Raw genomic sequence first — 10,000 nt, forward strand, 5'->3', positions numbered from 1 at the left:
CTCTCTCTCTCTCTCTCTGTGAGACCGCGGGGGACTGGACCATGAAACTCTCCACCCAACCGTGCCATATATAGACTCCTAGCCCCTAAATATAGCACCCCTTGACCGCATGTCCGTCCTGTCCCTTGGTCCAGCCCTTGGCTTGACATTACCCCCCCCCCCTTGAAGAAGCGTTTTCGTCCTCGAAAACACAAGTGGTAGTATCTTCGTAAGAGCACTGATGTTTTCCTTATTGGCATCCTCTACACAGGCCAATTGTCCATATGACCGATACCTGGTGCAGTGAGGAGGTTCAATGAAACCAAGAGCAACATCTTGATTTTCAACATTGTTGTCCTTTTTCAACCACCCGTATCTAAATGGTAACTCATGATAACTCATGTGAGTATCTTGAAAAGCTCATAGCTACTGAAAGATAGAATAGGGAGTGTCCTCATGTCAGATTTCTGAACATTTTGGAACACACAGAACCACATGTTCACCCCTAACAAAGGTTACATGCCAACATACTCTGTCAGCACACCTACTAAGTCCTTGACTTATGAAACTATCGGTATCCAACCCCACCACAACAGGTGTTCAAAGTTGAAAACCTAACCTAAGCAAATTCTAGAATAAGGAGAGAATCACCTATTCAGAATGCATTGTGCTAACGTATGCTCTTAGCAGATCCTTTAGCACGGTTTACTAACGTATGCGCTTAGCATATCCTTTAGTACTAAATAGAATACTTGTAAGCTGCCCATCCAACGTGGGATGAATAACAGCAGTAAGAGTGAGGTACTTTCCCCAACCAGTTACAGACAGTCTTCCACGACTGACGACAAACTATGACTCGACCATTGAGTATCCAGCTATATACTCGATATGGAATGGAGACAACCAACCAGGTTGAAGGTAGATTGGAGATTCCAACAACCAATCACTAACATTCATACTCAGCCATCACCTTGTATGGCAGGGTGTAAACTCATACAAAATCTGCAAGAGAGATTGCACGAGCAATGCGAAAGGGTACAGAAAGAATAAAGTCCATGGATTTGCATGTCGCTCGAAATAAATTTGTGTTAAACACTAGGGCCCATAACGCCTAGTGTGCATGCATTTAACACAAACATATCCAAACCGCAATTCCATGACAAGACTTTCCACGATACTTACGTGAAAATATTGCAACAAAGTTGGACCATAATAGAAGGTGACAACCCGGTCACACCTAGGAACCAACCATGAGACCGTCTCATGAACGTAGCATACTTTGCAGCAAAAGTTGGACCATAATAGAATGTGACAACCCGGTCACACCTAGGAACCAACCATGAAACATTCTCATGAACGTAGCATACTTTACTATACGTAGAAACGACCCTCCGTTAAGGTGGTTTCATAGCACTTGTAATCACAACAAGTCTGTACTTAGTACACGACAATTTTGGCCACTAAAATTGTTCCTGATACTGTGTGTGTCAATTGGTCTAATGAACGGATGCGACCAGCACCTAGGGACTTCTTCGCGACACATCATTTCGAATTGGGCACCAGTGTCAGTCCCAGAGACTCATATTCTCCACATGTGGAATATGTCTCAAGTAAGGATGCCAGGAAAAGTGACATCCATCAAGTACAAGTTGTACTACGAACACTCTGCGACGCGAGTGAGAGGGACTCTCATTATCATGCTCCACACTAGCTAAACCAAACTCCTTGAGTTCCTAGACCATGTTGTATCCCATGTGACAACATGTGCCAAATCGAACCCTACAAGTAGGTTCATAACAGCGTAAGGCAAAAAGGTAGATTGGACACTTGGCCCAAAATACTTTGTGCCGACGTGCCCTTGGCATGGCTCTGTAACATTCAAGCGTACTTATACGTCTTGAAAAAAAAAACAAGCAAAGCATACAAAAAATGGAATAACACCAAATTAATAGATGCGTACCTGGAGGTTTGAACGTAATGTTCACTTACTAGTATTCAAATGGAGAGGAGCACATCTCCTACTTGAAAAACAAACAGCATTGCACTGGGAACCGTGGGTGTTGCCTATGCAATCCAACCCCTTTGGTTAAAATCTACGTAGTCAAACCCCTTGGTAAGACCCTTTGTAGAAACTGCTCAACTAGCAGGTAACGACAACCAACATAGTTAACCGTGTACATAATGATTGGAATCAACTTGAAAAGTTGAGTTTGTCCGCTACCGCGTGGTAGATTGCAGAATTATTTCCTTGAAAGTCTAACTGAGAAAGATCAAACTGTGATCCTCAATGCATATCAACTGTGATCCTCAATGCCTATGGGGTGATGTAGCAGTCACCCGTCTGGTCGTACCCCAAAACAATATGTCCATAGACACTCCGTAGGTCTATAGAGAGAGCAGGAAATCCACACAAGTGAACTGGCTAGCTCGTGTGGACAGCCATGCTGTCACCACTGATTGCTGTATCTATACTTCCTTATAGAGATCAACTGCTGTGAGTTGAAGATTATCAAAAACTCAGCTTGAGTGTTTCACTGAAAACATGTAGTGCAAAAAGGACACCCTAAACATCCTTAATGACAAGACTCTTGCTTGTGCATTAACGTCGATGTATACTTCCCTGGGTATATCTGTTCAATCTTGAAAACAATCACCCCAAAGAATGCCAATAGTTGGGTCTTACCCTTGGCTTGATAATGGCTCTTAGCCGGTGTGGCTCATAGCCCTTATGCAAATTAGTGTTCAATGGACGAACCGATGACGACTAATTTGAGTAGCATCTTAGCCATGTGCTAGCTGAGAGTTAGAGCACCTTGGCTCAGGCTGACTCACGAGCAAAAGGCGTATCAAAAGCTTCTTAGAAGATTTTTCATTTTTCCCTTAACACTAGAATGGTAACAAGACACTTTTATGTCCTTGGACACTTTTGTGTCCTGTTAAGTGACCATTTTGCTTGAATTATTTGAAGCGTATGAAAATGAATTTTTAGGTGCTATATATCCACAAATTTGCCTTATGAGCTAAAAAAAACTTAGCATTTTGTTTTTAGTATCGATCTCACCATTAACCTTACTCTTGCACAACATTTTTGAACCTAAACTGTGTGAAAAAACGGGTCTTGTTTTTGGCTTTTTTTCAATTTGTGGCAACTATACCACTCTAAACTTCATGTTTGTGAGGTTTAGATGGCTAGAGGTTAGGCCTTCATAGTTCTCAACATGTTTTGATGCTTGTAGGGAGAGCTAAGTGTTAAAATTGAAAGTTATGACCAATTTACAAGAATTGCATAATCCTATTTTTTGGCCAAAATTAGCACTTTTATGATTTTTTTGGTGTCTTTCTTGATATCCAAATTCAATTTTGATTGTGTAAGTGTAATGTATAACATAAAGATAATCTTCCTTGAGTTTTGGGGGACCTAATATGCTATATAGGATAGTATATGATGATGGTTGAGTTTTTTTATTGCTGAAGAATACGATACATTTTAGAGTTGGAAGTATAACTTTCTCAATATTGCTAGTTTCTAGGCCAATTGTGTGTATTTTTTAGGTAGTGACCATATCTAATCATAGACTACAAACTTGGCTAGATATTGAGCTGTTTCTAGCTATGGGTTTCTAGAGGTCATAATGCTAAACCCAGTTTTTTCATGCTTGCTGTATTTAGCACTTTATCATTGCCCCCAAGGTTCCAATTGTAAGAGATCCATTATCCTTTTGACATGCTCCATGGCTCCTTTTGAATCCAGAGGCCCAAAGGGAACTAAGAAAACATGTATATAGTATCTGTATTGAGCGTGACTATAGAAAATTTGATGATATGTCCGCAGAATGGCAAAAATGCAACTTTTTTGTACCTATTTTTTTTGCCCAAAAATAATTTAGTGAAGTAAAAGCAACCATATGTTTTGGTCACCAACCCATTGTAGTTAACAAGGCATTTTATCTCATGTCCTACAAAAATCTCCACTCTTATTTATATGCAATCAACCGTAAGAAATTGCTGTTTTGGGCAAAATGCACTGGTCCATCAACTTTGGAGGCTTGTAGTGATCAAGGGATGAGAAAAATTACAAGTTTTCTTTTTTTTCATATGTAGTAGTTATTGAACTATAATCTTATGAAAGGATTTTTCAAAATGAGTGGATCTACTATGGTTTTGGAATTTTTTCCCAAAACCCTGAAAGGACACTTTTATGTCCTGTTAGGTTACCATTCTAGTGTTAAAGAGAGGGAGAGAGAGAAGAATGAAATGCTGGGCTGAGGAATTTTTCTTAAGTTTTTAGAGTGTGTGCCCAAACTGTGTGCTCTTACGCAGCTTGTGTCTGACTTGCAGCTTATCGTATAAGCATTCCACAGATTTTTGGTATGACTGTCTCATCAAGAGAGATAACAGAAAAACACAAAACTCACTCCAACCCACCTACCTTGTAGGGCTCGTGAGTGTATGAGTACGACATAGCTTTGGCACTTTTCCTGGAAAATAAGTGCTAGATTGAGGTTCCTTTTAGTATTGTTGGGTGGTAATAGCAACCAACCATCAGGTTCAACAATCCATCACTTAGTCTGTCCTTGACAGAGTGATAGCGGAAGAGTAATCTATGAAGTGGTGGATTCCATGCCACTTGCGTAGCATGCCTTGCAAGAAAAAGCGTAAGCCCTTGGCTAATATGACAGCCTCAAGCGTGAAAGCGGAAACCAAAAGTGCCTTGCACAATCTGCATTGGTAGTGGTACATCATAATGGGATATCACCACACCTAAAATGGGAGCAAACTGCTGGTCATACCAGTTCCCCCAACTTGTGTGCCAACGCCCGTGATTCGAGGTCAATGGGTATTAACGTGGCACAAGGGAGAAGCCTTGCTTCGTGTAAAATTGCCAAAGCACTTTGCTTTGCACAATGATAGTAATTGCCAAGGAAAGTGTAAACATGGAAAAAACAAGAAAAACTTAAACTTGGCGAACCTGGTTGTTGATGTAACCAGTTGTCCCAAGATTTTGTAGGAGAAAACTTGCTCATAGATGGCTCATAGCCATATGTGGTTGTCGGATAGATGGCTCATAGCCATATCTGATGTCTCATAGATGGTTGATAGCCGTATTTGATGTGCACATAGTTACGTAGTCGTGTACACAACTACGTCTTCTTATGTCAGATACATCCGGCGTGTACGGAATGAAATATCATGCAGTTAGTTTGTCATATCCTTCCCAAGTTGTATGCTCATAGCATATGCCAAATATGGGGAGTGTTAATTCAAGAAGCCTGATGTGAAGCCTTGCTTCATAGAAATATGTTTGTGCTGACAGTCAACGAATGTGGCTGCAGATATCATAAAAAGAATCGACCTTGTCGAGCAATTTCAAGTGAAATTAACCAGTATTGTGTGGCAAGCATCCTCTATCAGTTTGTAGAAATAGTGACAAGGAGTCAGCCATGGCGAGCAACTTGCTGCCCACAACAAATCTAGTAATAGGCCATGCCTATCTCCTTGAGATACTGAAAATTGGTCCTTGGCCGTGCCTTTGAAGCAAAATGTAGCCTATGACGAGCGTGATCTATCAAGGTACTCAGGAGAAGCCATGCTTCATATAACTATGTCTGTCCTCATTGCCAACAAATGCTATCAGCGACGACAGATGTCATAGCAAAGAGAGTCGACCTTGTGGATCATGCACAAACAATTGACCGTGTCGAATTGTAATGTAATGGAAAAATAGTAGAACCCGTGCAAATTATGCAGCTCGTACCTGCTTGGCTCTATGAACGATAGCCGTGATCATCCATGCTAGTGCATACTAGAGTTATCAAACACATGCTCAATACTACTCTACTTCTGGCTGCCTAGGGCCTTGCCCAATGCGCAACCAATTTGGAATCTTGTGAGAACTTCCATAGCGTTGCCGTAGAATCATTCAAGCCTTGCCTGATAAATTCTACCTATCTCTTGGGCGGCAACTATTGCACCAGTCGGAATTCATAAAACCAAACAAAGTGCAGATGATTGTAAAGAATGCAAAAAGTAATGCCGAAACATAGACAAAAATACCTGGAGCGTTAGCAGATGCACCTTGAAGCCTCGCCAAGATGCCAACCCACGACCTTGTTGTGCATGGTGTTGGATCTCGAGTCCGGTGTCCAAATCGATTCCTTTCAAAAACACTAAAGAGCCTCGAATCGGCTTCCGCTAGTGATGTCGTGCATTCGATTGGCAATCCATGGCGAAGGTAGAGACCGTGTTGCCATAGCCTCATGGTGAACTGGAAGCCTTGATTCCCTAGCACGGCTGCATGCATGCCTTGGAAAAACCATCGTTGCCTCTCTTCGAGACACTCATGCATCTTAGTAAACCGGTCAGTTAGTCCGCAAATGGCCCTTACGGAGCATTGCGTGCAGCCATGGCTCCTTCAATCGTTGTATGCAACCTTGGGTGGGGAGTCGCTAGTTCTTGGATGCATAGCCTAGTCCTTGCCTGTGTGTAACTACCCTTGCATGGGCAAGGTTAGGGCATATTTTTAAAAAAAAATAAAAAAACTTTGAAAAAAAAGAACCTGTAGGTCGTCATGGCGGCAGCCGACTACGCAAGCAAGGAGGCTGAGAGGGTCGATGATGTACACCGTTTCCGGGCAAGTCCCTGTGACGAAAAGTTCCCCCCACGACAGCGCGAATCCATCCCCACCCTCTGCATTCAGATCCGAGCAGGTCGACTTCGGCTTCGTCTTGTGTGCAAGGGCCGCTTCCCGCGGCCTGCCTGTCGGCTTCATTGTCGAATCAAGGGACTATGCCCCCGCCATGACGACTTGACGACCATTGAGAGAGAGAGAGAGAGAGAGAGAGAGAGGATATGCAGTATAGCAAGGCTTCCTCCTCTTCCGCCATAGCTCCTCCATGGCTCTCCCCTCCCCCTGGCTCTGATACCAATGTGAGACCACGGGGGATTGGACCATGCAACTCTCCACCCAACCGTGCCATATATAGACTCCTAGCCCCTAAATATAGCACCCCTTGACCGCATGTCCATCCTGGCCCTTGGCCCTGCCCTTGGCCTGACACTCTCTCTCTCTCTCTTTCCTACACACACACACACACGATGTAGAGAGAGAGAGAGAGAGAGAGAGAGAGGTGGGGGGGGGGGGGGGGGGGGGGGGGAGAGTGACATAATACTTGCGCAGCAGGTTTCGGCCAAGATTTGAGTAGGCGAAAATGGCCCCTGCGCGTGTGGGTTTCCCTTTTTTCCCCCAAATTTTTTTGTGTCGCAAACTGCGTCGATATACCAGTGGGAATTTGCATCGATATATGCATGGCAAATAATGACTTTCCACGCGTATATTGACGCACATTGCGACGCGTATATCGATGCATATATCGGCGTGCTCTAATTATGTCGATATACGCGTGGAAAGGCATGGCCGTCGATATCTTCATGTTATGTTGTAGTGATCAAAGCATTGGGACTATTGCATTGTGGGATAATCGGGGAGTAGTAGCTTTTGTCGAGGAGTTTTGTGCGACAAGGGAGTACTATCAAGCGGTGTCATCAAGTGGCATGAATGGCAAAGCGCTCTTGTACATGACATCGGAAGGTTGGATAGAGCTTGGAATGACAAGCTTCTTACGCAGCCACATGCTTGTAGGATGGAGCAAGCATGTCCTTAATGAAAATCCTCGTTCATGCACACATGAATCAATCATTAGGAGAAATCCTCCAAGCGTTTTTCAACGTCCAATCAAAAATGGAAACCATAGCCTACTCATGTTGCATGAGATGAAGCATCTTCATCCCGATGCGGTTCCAATAGCATGAACGTGTTTTTTATCCATCCATGGTGAAAAATAACTATCCTCTTGTAGGAAAATCTTTTCTAAAAATATGTTGGGACAAACAACACTTTTCTTACAATAAAAGCATGAACAAAATTAGAGGGCGGTTCAAGGAAGGTTTTGGGGATTTAGGGAAGGATGCATTCACACAAATTAATTTGCAAAAAGATCCATTGACCACAAACAATTTGATGGAATTCATCAAGGAAAACATGCATGACTTGAAAACTCTAGTGTTTTCAAAAGATCGAGTGGAGAGTCAAAGATGTGTATGACAAGGTCCTAGAATGGAGACATGCACAAAGAAATCCCAAAATTAAAAAAATCTCAATTGGCAAGTTTAGGGGGTGGTCCTTCTTTTCTTAGCCCACTTACTATTGATACAAGGAGACAACGGTGCTATCCCGCATAGGATTTCTACATGGAAGCACTCAAGGGTACCTCCATGCTCCAATTCATGAAGAGTGCTCTTCACTTGGAGGATCCTCCCAAGGTATACATTATGAATCTCTTTTAATTCTGTGAGTTGTATGTGTGTGTGTTTCCAATATTTCCTAGTTTGTAAGTTGGCTTTTGGTCATTTGTCTTTCATGTTATGTTGACAAAAGACCTTCACGAGTTCCTCAAGCATTAAGCATGGTGATGCACAAGCTTGCGGTGAGAGATGTCCTTTTGAAGAATCTTTCATTCATCAAGTATAAATGCTATGAATATTACCATGCCCATACTATTTTCTAGTTTACTAACTTGACACTTTGGTATGTTCTTACTTGTTAGCTAAAGGACTCCGCCTATGTCAATCCCACAAGCTTATCATCAAATGATAATAATGTAAATGAAGATGCAGAACTCCCTTTTATGGAGACTATTGTGGAGGATTACTACATTCCCGAGCCACCAAATGGGAGTGTCTCTCTCTCTCTCTCTCTCTCTCTCTCTCTCTCTCTCTCTCTCTCTCTCTCTCTCTCTCCCCCCTCTTGCTTTTCACATGAACACTTGGTACAAAGCTTGAGGATTGTGGCATCATAGCACGACAATAGGCTAGTTACCATGACAGCAACACTATAAGGATAGCTAGAGTACAAAACATGTTTTTTAGTCATCGGATTACTTTTTTTTTTAATAATGGTCATATTAACATGGTGTAACATAGAATGGAGAAATTAGCAAAAGTCTTTGCATAGACCTTGATTGCGCTTTTATGGAAATGGAGGATGACATGGTTGAGACACGAGGATCAAAACAAGAGGTGGGCCACATTAAAAACATTGTTAGCTACATCACTCTTGGTTTAAGCATGACACTAACTTCTACATGTTTTCTTTTGTTATGATGTAGGCAAAGACTCATGGTGACTACATGTGTGAAACTTTGATGTGCACCTATGAACGGAATCCTCCCAAAAATGACATGCTCATGGGGTTGGGAGGTTTAAATCCATTGGTAAGACCTTCAATGGTAATCTTAGTTTAAATGACCCATTTTCTTTGATGGTGGTTTTTTGAATTGATCTGATTACCATTTTTTAGGACAAGGGGCTTCAAACTAGCTTCTATAGCATCCCTTTACACAATGGAACTATCCTTGAAGTGGAAGAAGCCACATTGGATGAGGTGAAAAATCCCCATGTAATGCCAACAAAGAACAATAGAGATGTTGTTGGAGTGGAAGAAGTCACAAATGCAAATGTAAAAAAGCCAAGTGATGTGATGAGTGGAGAATTCCAAACTACTTGTATTAAGTATTAAATCTAAAAGCTTTAACATACCTAATAAACTCTTCTAATTGCTAATATTATCTTGGCAAATGTGTAGCATGAGACAAGCTTGGATGAAACTACTTTCACCCATGTCAAAATGGACTATGAGGACGAAATTGTGTTGGGGTTAGAGAATGCAAACACGAGGGTATGAAGAACCTTTTGCTTTTTTAGAGTCGTTGTTTCTTCATTGCTTTTGGAATTGTGATGATTTATGGGATACATTACCACTCCATTGTTTGAAATTTTGGATCCTCTATGTGCTACAGCCTTGTGAATATCCTTATCAAAGGGAAAAGGAATCAAAGTTTACAAGTATCAACAAGATGATGGTATGTTCCTTAATTTGAGACAAGGTATAGGTATAGCTAAGAATGATTTTGAGAATTAGGATACCTTAGGTGAATCTAAGACAAAGATATCACATCTATGAGCT

General features: G+C 41.8%; 1 pseudogene; it reads left to right on the forward strand.

The window, feature by feature from the left end:
• The first annotated feature begins 7,608 nt into the window (after positions 1-7,608).
• Positions 7,609-8,506, forward strand: LOC147446780 (uncharacterized; annotated as a pseudogene).
• The last annotated feature ends 1,494 nt before the right edge of the window (positions 8,507-10,000 follow it).

The sequence above is a fragment of the Adiantum capillus-veneris genome, chromosome 12 (assembly GCF_014529385.1).
Source record: "Adiantum capillus-veneris isolate H3 chromosome 12, ASM1452938v2, whole genome shotgun sequence".
NCBI classification, from domain to species: Eukaryota; Viridiplantae; Streptophyta; class Polypodiopsida; order Polypodiales; family Pteridaceae; genus Adiantum; species Adiantum capillus-veneris.